We start from the raw sequence: 21,624 nt of genomic DNA on the forward strand, positions 1-21,624 counted from the left end.
AAACTTTTGACAGCAAAGATTAGAGTCAAGCTGCACAAAAAGACAAGACAACGGGTTGTTTCCAACTTCCCTTTGAACAACAAACCTGAAGTATTTTGGAATGGTCTGCACAACCAATTTATATCTCTGGACACGGATAAAACAAAGCCTGAAGAATTCTGGACACATATAAATACTATTATTACTGATGAAGCTAGACAGACAATAAACAAGAAGCATAAGAAATGCCCGCAGCCAAAGTTAACAGAAGAGACCATAAAGATCATCGAAGAAAGACAAACGGCAAAAGCAAAAGGTAACAAGCAGGACGCATCAGTAAAAGACTAAAGAAAGCCATTAGAGCAGATAAAGAACTTTAGTTATGTACAGAGATAGAAAAACATCTGAAGGGCAAGACAAGAAAGGCATACCAAAAAACCAAAGAGATATGACGAAGGTTTCAACCAAGAGTGGGAATGTTGAGAGATGCCAAAGGGAACAAGCTAACTGAGCCAGAACAAATCAAGGACATATGGAAAGAATACACGGAGCACCTCTACAAGAACAACTCAGCACTACAGGAAGAAACAGAGAGTGGAAATAATAGCTAATGAACATAACATCTTAAAAGACGAACTTGTTGCTGCAATAAAGCTTCTGTCAAAAAACTAAGCACCTGGATGTGACAATATTACAATAGAACTAATAGAGTCTTCTGAAGCAGCAGTTGATGTCATCACATGCCTGTGTCAACAGGTATGGACAACTGGTAAATGGCCCAATGATTGCACAAGATCGGTGTTTATTCCTATTCTGAAGAAAGGAGAGGCTACTGACAGTGGAAACTATCTGGCTATTGTGCTCATACCTCATGCCAGCAAAATACTGCTGAAGATCCTACAGAGATGGCTACAGCCTTACTTTGACAAAGAGCTGCCAGAGGAATAAGCAGGATTCAGATAAGGCAGGGGAACAAGAGATGTAATTGCTAACATTAGATGGATAATGGAAAATACCAAAGAATATAACAAGCTCTATTTTTGCTTCATCAACTACAGCAAAGCCTTTGACAATGTTGATCACCAGAGACTTTGGAATACGATGAAGGAAATAGGTGTGCCAAACCATCTGATCAGCCTCATCAGGAACCTTTACATCAAACAAGAAGCAACAGTCTGAATGGAACTGTGACACTTCTGGACTATTCAGGGCGTCAAAGGGTACTGCACTTCCTATCCTTGGTGCAGTATTCAATCCCTCATGGTTCTGGGTTTCCAACCTATGATTCTGCCTCCATCAGCATCCAAAATCCCATCCACACCTCACACACACCCTGTCAGACACACCAGTGGGTTGCTGAGCTGGAATAGGGCCGCCCACCTAGGGGTCAGGCAGACTGGTGGGAGGGAAGTAGAACAGAACAGAGTTAACCCTTGAGAAGTGAGGAGCTGGGGAGTGTGTGGCTCCCTGGGAGTTAGAGGTTGGGTCGCAGATGGTGGTCTGGGCCGGAGGAGTCGGAAACCCGGTCGCAGGGTATTGAGGCTGGGTGCCTGGACCCGGTCTTGGAGGATGTGAGGCATCTCAGTCTAATAACCGGTCCGAGACCGAAATCACAGTGGTGTACTGGACACTAGGTAGCGGAGTAGCTTCAGGCAACCCAGCAATTAACCTGCGGAGGATAGTGACTTTATGGACTGTCCCCAAGAAACTCAGAGATCAGGGGTACTAATGCAACAAGGGGGATAGGGCTTTCCAACCCAAGCAGCCCAAAGAAATCCCAAGCATGAGCCCTTGGGAGCACAGCTCCACTACCAATAAGTAGGGAGCAGGGTCCGGACAGCTTTATGCCAACAGGCCACCAGAACACTTCAAATTTGTGCACGGAGGCAGGCTCCGGACCACCCAGCAGTACTATAGGGGACAGATACCCGGACGGGCTCCCCCAAAAGGGCAGCGGCACCCAGAGACTTGGTTTACCTTGTTGTCAGAGTCTGCTTTGTGGCCGCATCATCACCATCACTGCCTGAGTGAGTACATGGTCCTCCCCTGCTTCCAACCCACACCATGCTCCCCAACATCCCCATCCAGAGTCCCGGGGCCTCCCTTACCTGTGGAGGGAAACGTCATCTGGCTGCCCCAACTCCATCTCCCCCGGGTACTCCCATTGGCAGCGGCGGTACTCCACTTACCGCGAACCATGGGTGGTGTCACAAACTCTTATCTCCTGTAAATAGTCCCCTTCAAATTTGAGTGGCCGCAAGCCCACAGGTCTGGAGACCCTCGAGCCACAGCAGCACCCCAGATCCGAGTGGTTCTACCACTGCAGAAGCGGCACAGAACAACGTGACATGGCATGGTTCAAAATCAAATGAGGCGTTATACAAGGCCACATCCTGTCATCATTTCTCTTCAATTTATATGTAGAGGCTATTTTCAGGAAGGCTGAATTTTCTGAAAAAAAAGAAGGAATCAAAATTACTGGATGAATCATTAACTATCTTAAATACGCACACAATACAACATTGATAGGTCCAGAAATGCATGGACAGTGACATAAATATTGGCATTTTACCTGTTTACCAAATTGTCTCTTCAAGGAGGAAGGAGAAGAACGCTACCACCTATTGGAAGCAACAATCCTAAAAGTAAAAAATGGCCCTTTAGTGAGCCTTTTCCTATGACCTAGGATTTATGCCAGATCAGAACCTCAATTTTCAAACATGGTGTTTCGGGATGTCACTTGTCACTGCAAAGTATGAGATCTGATCCGGCTTTATGAGAAGCTCTACTGGAGTCTAAGGGGAAAACTTTTGTTCTTGCAGAGACTGACAAAACAATCTGGCTGTTAGTAATGAGAAGTATTATAGCTGCAATGCTCCTCTGGGTAATATTCAAATTGTCTCTTCAGGGAGGAAGGAGACTAAAGGGGGCTTTACACGCTACGATATCATTGCCGATATCGCTAGCGTGCGTACCCGCCCCCATCGTTTGTGCGACACCTCCTTCATTTCTCATTGCCGGTGGAGGCAGGTAAGGAGATGTTCGTCGCTCCTGCTGTGTCACACACAGCGATGTGTGTTGCCGCAGGAACGAGGAACAACATCGCTAATGAGCGTTTAATGATTTTTGGTTTTAGGACGACCTCTTCGCGGCATACGATTTAGGCCGCTTTTGCGATTGTTTTAGGTCGCACAAAAGTGTCACACACTGCGATATCGTTAATGACGCCGGATGTGCATCACTAACGGCGTGACCCCGACGATAAAACATTAACGATATCGTAGAGTGTAAAGCCCCCTTAACTCCATAAGACTTCTCACCACTGACAGCCAGATTGGTTTGTCAGTCTCCTCAAAGAGAAAAGTTTTCCCCTTAGACACCAGTTTACCAAAACATTTTCAATATACAGTTATGTAATCAATATTTGTTTTTAACTTCAAATTTTCAGCTTTAATTTGAGCATATTCACATCCTAATTAGAGTACGTGGTTAGGAATCACAGTCTTTAAAATGTAGCTGCCTTTTTTAAAGGGACCAAAAATAATTGGACAATTATCTCAAAAGCTCTTTAATGGGCTGCATGAGCTATTCCCTCATTAATTCATCATGAATTAAAAAAAAGCAGTTAAAAAATTTGGAGCTGATTACAGAAGTTGCATTTGCATTTGGAAACTGTTGTTGTACCCCTACAACATGCAGTCAAAAGAGTTCTCAATGAAGGAGAAATAGACCATCATTGGGCTGAAAAAAGAAGAAATCCATCAGAGAAATCAGGGCCAGCGTCAGCACCTGACACACCTGGGCAAGTGCTGGGGCCCTGGAATGCCAAGGTGGCCCACTCCCAAACAGCAGGGTGGCGTACCGCCAATGGAGGCAAGCCACGTGGCCACTTTGGAGCCCATGAGTCAGAGAGGAGAGTCTCAATGCCAGCGCGCACTGCCTCTATCATCATTCTCCTGTAACATTTGTCTTTGTCTGCGCTCTGCCTCTGACAGCTCAGTACACAGGAGCGCGATGATGTCATTAGTGTGCCCGTCTGTGTCCTGAGCTGTCAGAGCGGGAGACCAGAGCAGCGGGGGAACGAGGAGGAAGTGAGTATGTATTGATCACGGTTGCCAGATGACTATGGGGCTTCTACATTGGGCTGCATAGTGCTGCTACATGGAGCTGCATAGTGCTGCTACATGGGGATGCATAGTGCTGCTACATGGGGCTGCATAGTGCTGCTACATGGGGCTGCATAGTGCTGCTACATGGGGCTGCATAGTGCTGATAAATGGGGCTGCATAGTGCTGCTACATGGGGCTGCAAAATGCTGCTACATAGGTCTGCATAGTGCTGCTACATGGGGCTGCATAGTGCTGCTACATGGGGCTGCATAGTGCTGCCACATGGGGGGCTGCATAGTGCTGCTTCATGGGGGGCTGCATAGTGCTTCTACATGGGGGGCTGCATAGTGCTTCTACATGGGGGGCTGCATAGTGCTGTTACATGAGGGGCTGCATAGTGCTTCTACATGGGGGGCTTCATAGTGCTGCTACATGAGGGGCTGCATAGTGCTGCTACATGGGGCTGCATTGTGCTGCTACATGGGTCTGCATAGTGCTGCTACATGGGGCTGCATAGTGCTTCTACATGGGGGCTGCATAGTGCTGCTACATGAGGCTGCATAGTGCTTCTACATGGGGGGCTGCATAGTGCTGCTACATGGGGGGCTGCATAGTGCTGCTACATGGGGGTTGCATGGTGCTGCTACATGAGGGGCTGCATAGTGCTGCTACATGGGGGTGAGTGGTTCTGCTACATGGGGATTGCTGCATGGTGCTGCTACATGGGGGCTGCTGCATGGTGCTGCTACATGGGGGCTGCTACATGGGAGCTGCTACATGGGGGCTGCATTATATTATGTGGAGCAATCTGGGGTGCATTATATTATATGGATGAATATTTGGTGCATTATATTATATGGATGAATATTTGGTGCATTATATTATATGGAGGAATATTTGGTGCATTATTCTATATGGAAGACTATGGGGGCTGCATAACACTATGGAGGAATATGCAGGATCCTTATATGGAGTAATATGAGGATGCATTAAATTATGTGGAGCAATATGGATGCATTATGTTATATGGAGGAATGTGAGGGCTGCATTCTTCTATACCCCCCAGAGCTGTATGTCCCCTCCACCCCAGTGCTGTATACCCCGCCCAGAGCTCTATGTCCCTTCTACCTCAATCCTTTAAACCCCCCAGAGCTGTATGCCCACTCTACGCCAGTGCTGTATACCCCTTAGAGCTGTACCCCCCCCCTCTGGAGCTGTATGCCCCCCCCATTGTTGTATGCCCCCTCCTCAGTAATGTGTATGCCCACAGCCTCTCCTGTGATGTAGATACAGCAGTGTCTCTGTGTGGCCATGTCTGTTGATGGCCACCAATCGGTGCAGCACAGCTACATGCCCTGGAGGAGCTGGATGAGAGACAAGCGGGGGAAGTGAGTAGGGCTGCTGCCGACTTCCCCATATTAATAATACCTCTAATGTGTCTGTGTGTATGATATGTATCTATGTATGTCAGGGTATATGACTGTGTATAAATTTATGTCTGTTTATATCTGTTTTTCTCAATTTTTCTTTAAATATGTATATGTACATATGCCTGTATGTGTATGTATCTGTATGTGCGTGTCTGCATGTGGATGGGTCCCACTGAGACTCTTTCACCCGTGGCCCACAAAAAGCTAGAGCCGGCCCTGAGAGAGATAACAGAAATGTTAGGGATGGCCAAATAAACAGTTTGATATACTCTGAAAAAAATGACCACACTGGAGGCCTGGATGTCCAAGGAAGATAATAGTGGAGGATAATCACAGAATCCTTTTCTTAGTGAATGAAAAACCCCTTCACAACATTCACCCAAGTGAAAAACATTCTCAAGGAAGTAGGTTTTTCAGTATTTAAGACATCCATAAAAAGAAGACTTCATAACAGCAAATACAGAGGGTTCACCACAAGATGAAAACATTAACCAGCCTTAAAAATAGAAAGGCCAGATTAGACTTTGTCAAAAAGCATCTAAAGTTCTGGAAAAGCATTGTTTGGACAGAACTAAGATCAACCTGTACCAGAATGATGGGAATCAGAAAGTATGGAGAAGGCTTGAAACAGATCATAATCAACAGCACACCACATTCCCTGTAAAACATGGTGGAGTCAGTGTGTTGGCTGGTTATGCATGGCTTCCAATGGCACAGGGTCATTAGAGTTTATTGATGATGTGACTGAAAACAGAAGCAGGCAGATGAATTCTGAAATTAACAGGGCGATATTTTCTGCTAAGATTAAACCAAATGTAGTAAGGTTGATTGGACGGCTCTTCAAAGTAGAGATGGACAATGACTCGAAATATACTGCAAAAGCAATGCAGGAGTTTTTTAAAGGAAAGAAGTGGAATATTTTTCAATGACAGAGTCAATCACCAGATCTCAACCCCATTGAGCATGTATTTCACATACTTAACACAAAATTTAAGTCAGAAAGACCCACAAAAAAGCAACAACTGAAGTCAGCTACAATAAAGGCCGGCAAAGCATTGCAAAGAGGAAACACAGCATTTGGCGATGTCCATGGCTTCCAGACTGCAGGCAGTCATTGCCTGTAAAGGCTTCTCTATGACGAATTAAAAATGAACATTTTATTTATGATAAAGTAAATTTTTGAAATTACTTTTTGAGTCCCTGAAATGAGGACGCTTTGTGGAAAAATGGTTGCAATTCCTAAACTTTTCACAGGATATTTTTGCTCAACACCATTAAATAAACCTGAAAGTCTTCACTTCAATTGCATCTCTGTTGTTTCATTTTAAACCAAAAATAGTGGCATGCAGAGGCCAAATCACGAAGATTCAGTTACTGTCCAAATATTTCTGGAGCTAACTGTAGATGGAATGAAGGATTTATTATGGAGTGTCAAGATGCAAAGCTCAAAGATTGAACTCCTACTCAATACAAGGAAGACAAAAATATTGACTACTGCCAAGAACGATCGGGACACATTTGAGATGGACAGTGCGTAACCGGAAGTTGTAAAGGACTTTAACCTACTTAGATCAAGGATCACTCAAGAAGCCGGAGAATAGTATAGGAAAGTCAACAACAAAGTTACTAGACAAGGTCTTCAAATAGAGGAACTTTTCACTGGTGATGAAGACACAACTCGTACATAGTCTGGTCTTTTTTGTAGTAACATATGGATGCTCAACATGGACAATAAAGAAAGAAAACAGAAGAAGAAGGATGTTAACAATACCACAGATAGCAAAAAGGACAAACAAATTAGTTTTGGAACAAATCAAGCCAGACGTGTCGCTTGAAGCAAGGATCACAAAGCTTTGACTTGCCTACTTTGGATACATCATAAAAAGAAAGAAATCACTGAAGAAGGACATCATGATCAGAAGAATAGAAGGAACAAGGTGGAAAAGAAGATCAGCAACCCGATGGCTGGATAAAATTAAGAAAATGATTCTGGTGGACGTATCCAGGCTTGCATAAGATTGATCTTTCTACAAAGTATTCATCCCCCCAGTCAGCAGGGCTCGAGATCGAGCTGAAGGCCGTTAAAATAAAAATGGTGACCAGATACCTTAGACTAAATTTTTCAAAACCTGCTGAGCAAGATTGGTGAATCATCTAATATGTATTACACATATGTCTGACGTTGTCCAGAATATCTTGGGGAAGAAAATTTGGCATGCATGAAGTTAGTTAGTAATAGATTTTGTCTGGACAAGCACTTGCAAATTAAAAAAATTAAAAGATCAGCTTTATTTAAATGATCCTTCTTCATTGTATATTTGTTTTAGCTTACTTAAAGTGAGAGTATCAAGGGTGAAAGTAGATGATATGACTGGCCGACTTTCCCAATCTCCATCCCCCTGCAGCAGCCTGAGGTTGCAAAAAGTAATCCAAAATTGTGCAGCCATTGGCTAATGTATTTGGGTGAAGTTTCAGCAGCACCATGTGAGATCACCCTAATACATTGTAATGAGCAGCACTGATGTGAAGAGCATATAATCAGTGTAGGTTTTCAATCTCATTAAAATAATTTCATTGAAAGACTATAATCAAAATGATTTAGTTCTGAACTGTGTCTTTACATTTATGTAATTATGGGTCTGACCAAGGTGCCCAGGACTTTGTAATGTTAGTGACTATTATGACATGACCTTTAACCCCTTCACCCCCGGCCACTAAAACACCCTAATGACCGGGCCATTTTTTGCAATTCTGACCAGTGTCACTTTGACAGGTTATAACTCTGGAACGCTTCAACGGATCCTGGCGATTCTGAGATTGTTTTTTCGTGACATATTGTGCTTCATGTCAGTGGTAAATTTAGGCCGATATTTTTTGCGTTTATTTGTGAAAATTTAGGAAATTTGGCGAAAATTTTGAAAATTTCGCAATTTTCAAACTTTGAAAATTTATGCCCATAAATCTGTGAGATATGTCACACAAAATAGTTACTAAATAACATTTCCCACTTGTGTACTTTACATCAGCGCAATTTTCGAAACAAATTTTTTTTCCGTTAGGAAGTTAGAAGGGGTCAAAGGTCATCAGCAAATTCTCATTTTTCCAACAAAATTTACAAAATAATTTTTTTAGGGACCACATTACATTTGAGGTGACTTTGAGAGGCCTAGGTGACAGAAAATACCCAAAAGTGACCCCATTCTAAAAACTACACCCCTCACACTGCTCAAAACCACATCCAATAAGTTTATTAACCCTTTAGGTGCTTCACAGGAACCAAAGCAATGTGGAAGGAAAAAATGAAAATTTTACTTTTTAACACAAAAATGTTACTTTAGCCATAAAATTTTCATTTTTACAAGGGAGAAAAGAGAAAGTACACAATACAATTTATTGTGCATGTTCTCCTGAGTACGCTGATACCCCATATGTGGTAAAAATCAATTGTTTGGGCGCACGGCAGAGCTCGGAAGGGAAGGAGCGCCATTTGAATTTTTGAACGCAAAATTAGCTGCACTCATTAGCAGACGCCATGTCGGGTTTGAAGACCCCCTGAGGTGCCTAACCAATGGAGCTCCCCCACAAGTGACCCCATTTTGGAAACTAGAGCCCTCAAATAATTTTTCTAGATGTTTGGTGAGCACTTTGAACCCCTGGGGGCTTCACATAAGTTTATAGCGTTGAGCCGTGAAAAGAAAAAAATTTTTTTTTACCACAAAACGGTTGCTTCAACTAGGTAGCTTTTTTTTTCACAAGGGTAACAGGAAAAAATGCACCATAAAATGTATTGTGCATTTTCTCCTGAGTACGCAGATACCTCATATGTGGTGGAAATCAAATGTTTGGACACACAGCAGTGCTCGGAAGGCAAGGAGCGCCATTTGAATTTTTGAGTGCAAAATTAGCTGCACCTGTTAGCGGACGCCATGTCGGGTTTGAAGACCCCCTGAGGTGCCTAAACAATGGAGCTCCCCCACAAGTGACCCCATTTTGGAAACTAGAGCCCTCAAATAATTGTTCTAGATGTTTGGTGAGCACTTTGAACCCCTGGGGGCTTCACAGAAGTTTATAGCGTTGAGCCGTGAAAAGAAAAAAAATTTTTTTTACAACAAAACGGTTGCTTCAACTAGGTAGCTTTTTTTTTCACAAGGGTAACAGGAAAAAATGCACCATAAAATGTATTGTGCATTTTCTCCTGAATACGCAGATACCTCATATGTGGTGGAAATCAAATCTTTGGACACACGGCAGTGCTCGGAAGGCAAGGAGCGCCATTTGAATTTTTGAATGCAAAATTAGCTGCACTCATTAGCGGACGCCATGTCGGGTTTGAAGACCCCCTGAGGTGCCTAAACAATGGAGCTCCCCCACAAGTCACCCCATTTTGGAAACTAGAGCCCTCAAATAATTTTTCTAGATGTTTGGTGAGCACTTTGAACACTTGGGGGCTTCACAGAAGTTTATAGCGTTGAGCCGTGAAAAGAAAAAAAATTTTTTTTACCACAAAACGGTTGCTTCAACTAGGTAGCTTTTTTTTTCACAAGGCTATCAGGAAAAAATGCACCATAAAATGTATTGTGCATTTTCTCCTGAGTACGCAGATACCTCATATGTGGTGGAAAGTAATTGTTTGGGCGCATGGCGGGGCTCAGAAGAGAAGGAGCGCCATTTGACAGCAAAATTGGTTGGAATCATTAGCGGACGCCATGTCACGTTTGGAGACCCCCTATGGTGCCTAAACAGTGGAGCTCCCCCACAAGTCACCCCATTTTGGAAACTAGAGCCCTCAAATAATTTTTCTAGATGTTTGATGTGCACTTTGAACACCTGGGGGCTTCACAGAAGTTTATAGCGTTGAGCCGTGAAAAGAAAAAATTTTTTTTTTACCACAAAACAGTTGCTTCAACTAGGTAGCTTTTTATTTCACAAGGGTAACAGGAAAAAATGCACCATAAAATGTATTGTGCAATTTCTCCTGAGTACGCAGATACCTCATATGTGGTGGAAAGTAATTGTTTGGGCGCATGGCGGGGCTCAGAAGAGAAGGAGCGCCATTTGACAGCAAAATTGGTTTGAATCATTAGCGGACGCCATGTCACGTTTGGAGACCCCCTATGGTGCCTAAACAGTGGAGCTCCCCCACAAGTGACACCATTTTGGAAACTAGAGCCCTCAAATAATTTTTCTAGATGTTTGATGTGCACTTTGAACACCTGGGGGCTTCACAGAAGTTTATAGCGTTGAGCCGTGAAAAGAAAAATTTTTTTTTTTACCACAAAACGGTTGCTTCAACTAGGTAGCTTTTTTTTTCACAAGGGTAACAGGAAAAAATGCACCATAAAATGTATTGTGCATTTTCTCCTGAGTACGCAGATACCTCATATGTGGTGGAAATAAATTGTTTGAGCGCATGGCGGGGCTCAGAAGAGAAGGAGCGCCATTTGACTTTTCAAACGCACAGACGCAGTGCACTGATCGGCCGCTGCAGGACGCACGGTCGGATGCGATAAAAAAAAGCGTCGGGGATACGTAAAAAAAAAAAAAGTCACGCCAAAAATTGACCATGGATGCAGATCCGTTATGTGCATCCCTGATCAGCGCTTGGTGGGACGCACGGACGGATGCGATACAAAAAGCGTCGCAAATACGGAAAAAAGTCACGCCAAAAATTGACCATGGATGCCGATCCGTTATGTGCATCCCTGATCAGCGCTTGGCGGGACGCACGGATGGATGTGATACAAAAAGCGTCGGGGATACGGAAAAAAAAAAGTCACGCCAAAAATTGAGCAGGGATGCCGATCCGTTATCTGCATCCCTGATCAGCGCTTGGCGGGACGCACAGACGGATGCGATACAAAAAGCGTCGGGGATACGGAAAAAAAAGTCACGCCAAAAATTGAGCAGGGATGCCGATCCGTTATCTGCATCCCTGTTCAGCGCTTGGCGGGACGCACGGACGGATGCGATACAAAAAGCGTCGGGGATACGGAAAAAAAAAAAAAAGTCACGCCAAAAATTGAGCAGGGATGCCGATCCGTTATCTGCATCCCTGATCAGCGCTTGGCGGGACGCACGGACGGATGAGGTGTAAAAATGGACAGGGGATACGGAAAAAAAAAAAAAAAAGTTATACTCACAGTACCCAGAGGACTAGCAGGAGGAACACTGACCAGAAGAGCTGCAGAGGAATAGATGGCAGAGAGATGGACAGCTTTACAGGAGCAGCAGGCAGATCAGCAGAATGCCCAGGAAGGACCCAGCGATGGACGCAGATGTGATCAGGCCGGTGAAGACAGGTAAGAGGACGTCGGGGGAGAGCAGAGGGGGAGAGGGGGGGGGAGTGAGAGCAGAGAGGGGGGGGGGGAAGCAGAGGGGGAGGGGGTAGAGCAGAGGGGGAGACCGGAGAGGGAGCTGCAGAACAGAGATAATGGGGGAGGCAGTCAGATCGCGGGGGGAGCAGATCGGGATGTCGGGGGGGGGGGGGGGGTTGGGGGGAGCAGATCGCGGGGGGGGCACGGCAGGGGCTACCATGGCAGCGCGCAGGGGCACCACGGGAGCGCGCAGGGGCACCACGGGAGCGCGCACGGGCTGGCTGCAAAGTGAGCACAGTACTCACGTGCAGCAGCGGTGACAGCTAGGGCGGCGGCGGCGGCAGCAGCGGCGGTGGCGTGGTACCACAAGTACCAGCCACTGCACGCTGCAGACATGTTGGGGGAGGGCTCGCAGGCCAGCACAGGCCTGGGGAGGGCGGCCACCGGCAAATCACACCGCCCCACTGCACACTGATTGGAGCGATTGCGCGTCATAGCACGATCGCTCCAATCAGTGCTGCAGGGGCTGGGGGAGACATGTTTGAGGTCCACCTATGATATGCTGCAGCAGCTGCGGCATCTCATAGCTGGATCTCACAGGATCGCACTAATTCGGGCATTATTTTTGCCGAAATTAGTGCGATCGATGTGGTTGGCGGTTCAGATTTGAACAGCCAATCACATCGATCGTCGATAGGGGGTGGCGATGCCGCCCCCCCTAGGGTCAAGCAAAGGTCCCCTGCTGTAAGAAACAGCAGGGGACATCATTTGAAAGCCGTTGCTATGGCCACGGCAATCAAATGAAGTTTAGGCAGTAAAATTACGTCCCTGGTCGTTAAGTCACGTTAAAATAGGACGTAATTTTACTGCCCGCGGTCGTGAAGGGGTTAAATGCACAGGTAATATGGCAAAGCTAGATCTAGGTCTTCCAGCACCCAGGGCAAGAATTCTATTTGGTGCACCCCTTCTAAACACAGCTCAAGCAGTTGGATATCATGAGGTCGGTTATAAATGCATCTCAATAAATTAGAATATCTTCAAAAAGTTAATTTATTTCAGTAATTCAATAATTCAATACAAAGAGGGAAACACATCTAATATATAAAGCTGAGTGTATGTGTGTGTATGTATGTATGTGTGTATGTCCGCTAAAAGAATCCGCACCGTCGCATTTACAATCACAAAATTTTGCAAAGACACCTCATGTGACTCAGGGAACGTCATAGACTATGTTTTGACAGGAAAATGTAACCCCACACTTTACAGTTACTCTTCAAAAAACCTGCCTCCAATAAAGTGAATGGAGCTGCGAGCTACAGGCTATTAATAGAAGCTGTGATTGGTTTCTATAGCAACAAAGGAAATTGTTAATATAAGAAGCTTATGTGTCAGGTAAAAGGATGTCAGTGGGGAGATGAATAGAGAGAGAGAGACAGGCACAGACAGACAGGGAAAGAGATAAACAGACAGAGACAGATAGGAAAAAATAAGCCAGACAAACAGAAAGACAGATGGGGAAAGAGACAGAGACAGACAGACACACACACATACAGAGACAGATGGGGAAAGAGACAGACGGGGAAAGAGACAGACGGGGAAAGAGACAGACCTGGAACGAGACAGATCTGGAATGCGGCTGACCTGGAATGAGACAGACGAGGAAAGAGACAGACCTGGAATGAGACAGATGGGGAAAGAGATAGTTGGGAAAAGAGACAGGGAAAGTGACAGGGAAAGAGACAGGGAAATAGACAGGGAGGGAGAAAAAGACAGATGGGGAATGAGACAAATGGGGAATGAGACAGATGGGGAATGAGACAGACAGGGAAAGAGACAGGTGGGTAAAGAGACAGACGGGCAAAAAGACACACCTGAAATGAGACAGACCTGGAATGAGACAGAGGGGGAAAGAGACAGATGGGAAAGAGACAGACGGGGAAAGAGGCAGACCTGGCACAAGACAGACCTGGAACGAGACAGACGGGGCAAGAGACAGATGGGGAAAGAGACTGACAGACAGACCGACATAGAGATAAAGAGAGACTGACACAGAAAAACACAGAGATGGAGTGAGACAGACAAACAGACACAGTGATAGAGAGAGACAGACAGAGAGACTGACACAGAACCAGACAGAAAGATAGACACAGATAGAGAGATAGACACAGACAGACAGAGAGATAGACACAGACAGACAGACATGGATAGAGACAGAGACGCACATGGATAGAGACAGAAACACAGACAGAGACAAATAGGGAACGAGACAGACAGAGACAGACACACAGAGACAAATGGGGAAAGAGACAGACAGAGAGACAGACACACAGACAGACAGAAACACAGACACACAGACAGACAGAGACAGACAGCAGCAGAGAGACAGACACACAGAGACAGACAGAGACAGACAGAGACACACACACAGACAGATACACAGGCAGACAGAGATAGACAGTCAGAGACAGACACAAACAGACATAGACTGGGAGAGAGACAGAGAGACAGTTACTCTCCTGGGCAACGCCTGGGAACTACAGCTTGTATATTATATAGAGTCATTACAAACAGAGTGATCTATTTCAAGTGTTTCCTTCTGTTAATGTTTTTGCTTATGTCTTACAGCCAATGAAAACCTAAAAGTCATTAGCTCAGAAAATTAGAATAATTACCACAAAAAGCCTTTAAAGGTTTTCTAAGCATTTAAAATGGTCCCTTAGTCTTGTTCAGTAGGGTACACAATCATACGGCAGACTGCTGACTTCACAGATGTCCAGAAGGCAGTCATTGACACACTCCACAAGGAGGGTAATGGCCGCTTTACACGCAGAGATAAATCGCTGGCAGATCTGTGGTTGCAGTGAAATCATGGACATATTGTTCCATTTGTACACAGCCACAAACCTGGCACTGATTGTCCACAATTTCACTGCAACCACAGATCTGCCGCAGATTTATCTCTGTGTGTAAAGTGGTCTTAAGCCACAAAGGGTCATTGCTAAATAAGCTGGCTGTTCACAGAGTGCTGTATCCAAGCATATTAATGGAAAGTTAAATGGAAGGAAAAAGTGTGCTAGAAAAAGGTGCCTAACCGCAGCCTTGATAGGATTAAGAAAACGCCATTCAAAAATTTGGGGGAGATTCACAAGGAGTGGAGTGCTGCTTGAGTCAGTGCTTTAAATGCCACCACACACAAACGTATCCAGACATGGGCTACAACTGTTGCATTTCTTGTGTCAAGCCACTCATGACCAATAGACAACGCCAGAAGTGTCTTACCTGGGCCAAGGAGAAAAAGAACTGGACTGTTAGACAATGGTCCAAGGTGTTTTTTTCAGATGAAAGTAAATTTTGCATTTAATTTGGAAATCAAGGTCCCAGAGTCTGGAGGATGAGTGGAGAGGCCATAATCCAAGCTTGAGGTCTAGTGTGAAGTTTCCACAATCAGTGATGGTTTGGGGAGCCATGTCATCTACTGGTGTAGGTCCACTGTTTTTATCAAAACGACAGTTAGCGCAGGAAATTTTAGAGCACTTCATGCTTCCCTCTGCTGACAAGCTTTTTGGAAATGGAAATTTAATTTTCTAGCAGAACTTAGCACCTGTCCACACTGCCAAAAGTACCAATACCTGGTTTAATAACCACAGTATCACTGTACTTGATTAGTCAGCAAACCCGCCTGACCTACTGTCAAGAGGAAGATGATAGACACCAGACCCAACAATGCAGACAAGCTGAAGGCTGCTATCAAAGCTACCAGGGCTTCCATAACACCTCAGCAGTGCCACAGGCTGATCACCTCCATGTCACTCCGCATTGATGCAGTAATTCATGCAAAAGGAGCCCCGACCAAGTATTCTACTGTACATACTTTTCAGTAGGCGCCAACATTTCTGAGATTAAAATCATTTTTTCAGTCGGTCTTATATAATATTCTAATTTTCTGAGATAATGACTTTTGGGTTTCCATTGGCTGTAAGCCATAATCATCAACAATAACAGAAAAAAACACTTTATATAGATCACTCTGTGTGTAATGACTCTATATAATATATGCATATCCTTTTTTATTGAATTACTGAAATAAATTAACTTTTTGATGATATTCTAATTTATTGATATGCACTTGTATATGCAATTTGTTTACTTACAGTCACATGCCGAAGAGCTACTCTTCATAATTCTCTGTGTTCAGTGAAATACTACAGACCCTGCTTTACTGCAAGAAGCAGGAAGAACAGTTAGTTGGCATATGACTATTAGTATGAAAATCGCAAATGAGTGGTCTTCTGATGACTGCTGAAACCGGCAAGCAGTGCCAAATCCTGCCAGAGAATATATTACACGTAGGTATGAGCGATCTCAAACTGTAAGGTCCGGGGTCTGGATTTGGACACTCAGTGTCCAGTGCTCGAACTTGAGCACCTACTTCTCATGTAAGTTTGTGGTCAAGTTCAGAGTTCAGATGCTGTTTGCACAGTATGCTGAATAACGTTTGTTGAAAGGCTGCAGTGCAGCTGAACGGTAAGAAAACATCCTTGGTTTTATGACTAATGTGTGATGTGTGTTTTATATGTATAGCTATGGTAACTTCTTTAATCCAGTTATATGGATGGCCTCAGTACTGTACTGCCAAACACCTCAAGTTGTCACCGGTTGCTGGTTTACTGTTTGCATAGTAGAGATCTGCCTTGAGGAAGAGAGCCTGAGTTGGCATGGTTAATTGAAGAGCCGCCCCGATAGTGGGGTGTAGTAAGTGGAATATACGAATAAAGGTGTTTTCAGTTTCAGGGTTGTTGTGTAGTTGAAGCAGGAAGGAGAAGTCAAGTGCAGGAGGTGTTACGGAACTGCCTGTTAAAAGGTGGAATCAGGTTATCAGGCAGTCAGGGTCCACTGTGCAGAGAATCCTGCTGCTGGTGATAGCAGAAGGTTGGGGAAACCTTTACCACAAAGCGGTACTTGTCTCTGTTACCTCACAGCGGCACTAGGGCCAACTGCGGCACTCACTGTTTAGCTCACAGTGACTACCAAATTAGCATATAAATAAGGGAATGCTAATCAACTAATGGCGAGTGCGTAAATAATAATAGAGGTGGACCTGTAGTTCCTGTCGAATCACAGGAACTACAAAAGCATGCGGATGGCAACCCCAACCATAGTCCACTAACTAACTCCTCTGTTGCCTCACAGAGGTAAGGATTAGATATTGTGTGAAGATAGGAAATCCGTTACAGGTAACGGAGATCCCCGACGCTATTCTCTATTAGCTCATAGAGGGTATGTACCTAAGGTGTACTGTCTAGGCTCCATGTATAACTCTCTGCCTAATACCTTGTGCTAGCCGCACTATAGGGAGCGAGGGATCTCTCTATGCTAGCCACAGAGAATCACCTGAGAGCACAGTGACAGAATTCCCTGTGTAAGCCTAGTTCCACTAAGGTGCGAGGAAGTGGGCACTAGTGGCTAGGTAGCGCTTGACCAGCGGGTGTACACTGGCTTGTGACAGTAGTGTAGGCTAGCTAGTATGAGAGGTCACACATGAGGCGTCTACCCCATGCATGCACCAAGAATGACTGAGAACCGAGCATTGTGCTGCAGGGCTCTTTATAGATAAGGTACCTCCCACAAGATGGAGGCGCCCAGCAGCCAATCGGCTCTCGGCCAATCAGATTCGAGAACATCAGCGGTGACGTCACCCATGGCCAATCAGCAAGCAGTGCATCACAGTCACGTGATCCCGCATCATCGATGATGTCACCCGCGGCCAATCAGCAGCTGCCACGTGGTGAGCATGCTCAGAACGAACCAAAGCTGACTTAGTGCAGAAGGTAGCTTGTCTACTCACGCATGCGCAGAAGCCCCATTTCAGGACTTAGCCTCAGCCACTAACGATTTCTCAGGCGGGTAGAACGCCGTGGCAGAGAACCAGAGGGAGAAGAATAAGAAGGTGGAGCAGCAGACCCACGACCTGAAACAGGAGGAGTAATCAGGAACTAAATAAAGTGTTACCTATGGTCCTGCAACGCTCTTAACATGAGGTAAGTGACAGTGACTCAGAAGAACTATGCTAAGTTTCTAATTGGAGGTATTTTTTAACATTATTATCATTATTATTATTATTATTATTATCACACCTACTACATATTAGGATAAGTTCTTGGAGATGGGAACAACCCTTTAAGCTTTTGATTACTCACAATGCGTGCACTGCACACTGTCAGGATGCTGCTGACATTGCCCTGACCTGGAAGTGCCAGAGTTTTAATTGTATGTTCACTTGAAAGACATGAGTACAATGCATTCCTTGGTGTCAGCATGTTACACATTCTCCGAGCCAGCTGTCAGCTTGACAGGAGGCTCAGAGGATGGCCTAATCCCTTTCCAGCACCACATATGCTGGCTGCGCCTGCTTTTCCATCCATAGATGCACCCCTGAATAAGGAACTGTTTTAAATATTTATTCAAGTATATTTGAATAATATGAAAAATATAACATCTTGGGTTAGAAATAAGTAAAGAAAAAATGTAAATGTAAATGTTCACTAATTGAAGTAAAATAAAAATGTAAAAAATATTTTATTATAATTAATCAATCATTTGATGATAAAATTGAAAAAAAATGCATGTACTGTAGCTTCCACAAAAAATGCAATATTTTGTTTAATACAATTAAAAAACAGCTAAAACATTCACATATTATCTATCCCCCCCACATATACACTGTGTGCAGAATTATTCGGCAAATGAGTATTTTGATCACATGATACTTTTTATACATGTTGTACTACTCCAAGCTGTATAGGCTTGAGAGCCAACTACCAATTAAGTAAATCAGGTGATGTGCATCTCTGTAATGAGGAGGGGTGTGGTGTAATGACATCAACACCCTATATAAGGTGTGCTTAATTATTAGGCAACTTCCTTTCCTTTGGCAAAGTGGGTCAGAAGAGAGATTTGACGGGCTGAGAAAAGTAAAAAATTGTGAGATGTCTTGCAGTGGGATGCATCAGTCTTAAAATTGACAAACGTTTGAAGCATGATCACCGAACAATCAAGCGTTTCATGGCAAATAGCCAACAGGGTCACAAGATGCATGTTTGGCAAAAAAGGCGCAAAATAACTGCCCATGAATTGTGGAAAGTCAAGCGTGAAGCTGCCAAGATTCCATTTGCTCCAGTTTGGCCATATTTCAGAGCTGCTAGTATCAAGTAACTGAAGTATCAAAAAGCACAATGTGGCGCCCTGGACAAGCCAGGTCGTCACAGGTACTGCAACAACACACCCCACACCCGAGCTAGGCACACCAAAGTCAGACAAAAATCCTTGTTGCCTCCCTCCAGGGGCTGATGTCCACACCAGGGGGTGGAGCCAGGCGGTTGGCCTCCCCCACCGAGGAGTTCACAGTCCTGGAGGCAGGAAAAGGCAGTCAGATCAGTTAGGGAAGTGGTAGTAGAGGAGACTGACCATGTCCGGGTGCGTGGCCCGGGCACATACAGCAAGGTTGGGAGACGGTGGTGACCGTCTGCAGGCGAGGCAGATTGACGTGAACCGTAAGGACCAGGGACGGGCGGTGGCCCGCCGGTACCGGATCGGGGAGCGAAGAGAAGCCAGCACCATTCGGCAGGGCCTACGGACCCCGACCAGGCTTGGAGTCACCATAAAACCGGTCAAATCCGTTAGCGAAGGGAACCTCTGGGTTTCCCAGCAGTCAAGACCCGATTGAAGGCAACAGCTCAAACCGTGAAGGGAAATACAGTCACCACCAAGGCTACAGTTCCCAGGGCCAGAGCCTGCGGGCAAAAGGGGCTCCCTCAGCATCCATCCAAGCTGGGGAGCGGGTTACCGGTGGGAAGCCACCAGAACTGAGAACACAACACAGGTGCAGGGAAAGGCAGTCACCGCCAACCTACCGGGAGAAGAACCACCGCAGCTGTCTGTGGGACCCGTCCATCCAGCCTTTTGTTTTACCGGAGACTTTGTGTTCATCATTGGCTGAGTGAGTACCACTGTGCGGTGCGGCACCGCGCTGCCCCCGCAACCCACCTGCCATCCTCCCCTCACCGGGCCCCGGGACAACCAACCCCCCTACCCACGGAGGGGAAAAACAACATCCAAGATGCTCCCTGTCATCGCTCCCGGGATCCCCGTCCAGAGCAGCGGTGGTGTCACAACCTCACCACAACCGTGGGTGGCGTCACGGACAATAAATCCCCAAAATCATTCCCTTTTTCACTCCCGGGCGAGGAGCGCCGCTCGAGTCCCCGGGATCCGGCCCACCGCTCGTGCCACCACCGAGCAGCAGCAGCAGCCGGACCCAAGCAGTGGGTGAGCGCAGCGTCCCTTCCTCCGCCCGCGACACACAAGGTGTACCATACTCAAGACATGGCCAAGTTAAGGAAGCCTGAAAAATGACCACCTTTGAACAAGAAACATAAGATAAAATGTCAAGACAGGGCAAGAAATATCTTAAGACTGATTTTTCAAAGGTTTTATGGACTGATGAAATGAGAGTGACCCTTGATGGGCCAGATGGATGGGACAGAGGCTGGATCAGTAAAGGGCAGAGAGCTTCACTCCGCCGCAGATGCCAGCAAGGTGGAGGTGGGGTACTGGTATGGGCTGGTATCATCAAAGATGAACTTGTGGGACCTTTTCGGGTTGAGGATGGAGTGAAGCTTAACTCACAGACTTACTGCCAGTTTCTGGAAGACAACTTCTTCAAACAGTGGTACAGGACGAAGTCGGTATCTTTCAAGAAAAACATTATTTTCAAGCAGGACAATGAATAAAATGCAAAAAAAATAATGACATAGTCTACTTGTTCACCTGATCTGAACCCCATAGAGAACCTGTGGTCCCTCATAAAATGTGATATCTAAAGGGAGGGAAAACAGTACACCTCTCAGAACAGTGGCTGGGAGGCTGTAGTGGCTGCTGCAAGCAATGTTGATCGTAAACAGATCAAGCAACTGACAGAATCTATGGATGGTAGGCTGTTGAGTGTCATCATAAAGAAAGGTGGCTATATTAGTCACTAATTTTTTTGCATGTCAGAAATGTTTATTTCTAAATTTTGTGCAGTTATATTGGTTTATCTGGTGAAAATAAACAAGTGAGATGGGAATATATTTGGGTTTTATTAAGTTGCCTAATAATTCTGCACAGTAATAGTTACCTGCACAAACAGATATCCTCCTAAGATAGCCAAATCTAAAAAAAAAAAACCTCCAACTTCCAAAAATATTAAGCTTTGATATTTATGAGTCTTTTGGGTTGATTGAGAAAATAGTTGTTGATCAATAATAAAAAAAATCCTCCAAAATGCAACTTGCGTAATAATTCTGCACACGGTGTAATGATAGTTATGCAGGTCTTGACAATATGAATCTCAGCTTGAATTTTCTGTAGGAGAGCTGTATCTACTGGATACATAAATCAGCCCCTGCAAGGAGTACCACATTCACATACAGTTGATGCCAGCTTTATATTTATCACTTTATATTTTATGTTTAATATAAAAAAACTTAATGGACAGTATGTTATTTTCTAACAATAGATGACCTTTAATAACCAGAGTTTATTAGTTTTATTCAACATGTGCAAGGGAATGCCTAGTGATGGCAACTAACTTTCCTCAGTGGTAGGCCTTGGTCACATTAGTGTATATATAGGAAAAGCGTGTACCGCCCGCGTGTCAGCGGCCAAGCCGCTCGGATCCAGAACCGCGTTGGCTCGAGGGGTCTCCGGACCCGGGGTTTTACGCGGTCACTCGAGTTTAAACAGGGGGGTATA

This window comes from Anomaloglossus baeobatrachus, chromosome 4 (assembly GCF_048569485.1).
Source record: "Anomaloglossus baeobatrachus isolate aAnoBae1 chromosome 4, aAnoBae1.hap1, whole genome shotgun sequence".
NCBI classification, from domain to species: Eukaryota; Metazoa; Chordata; class Amphibia; order Anura; family Aromobatidae; genus Anomaloglossus; species Anomaloglossus baeobatrachus.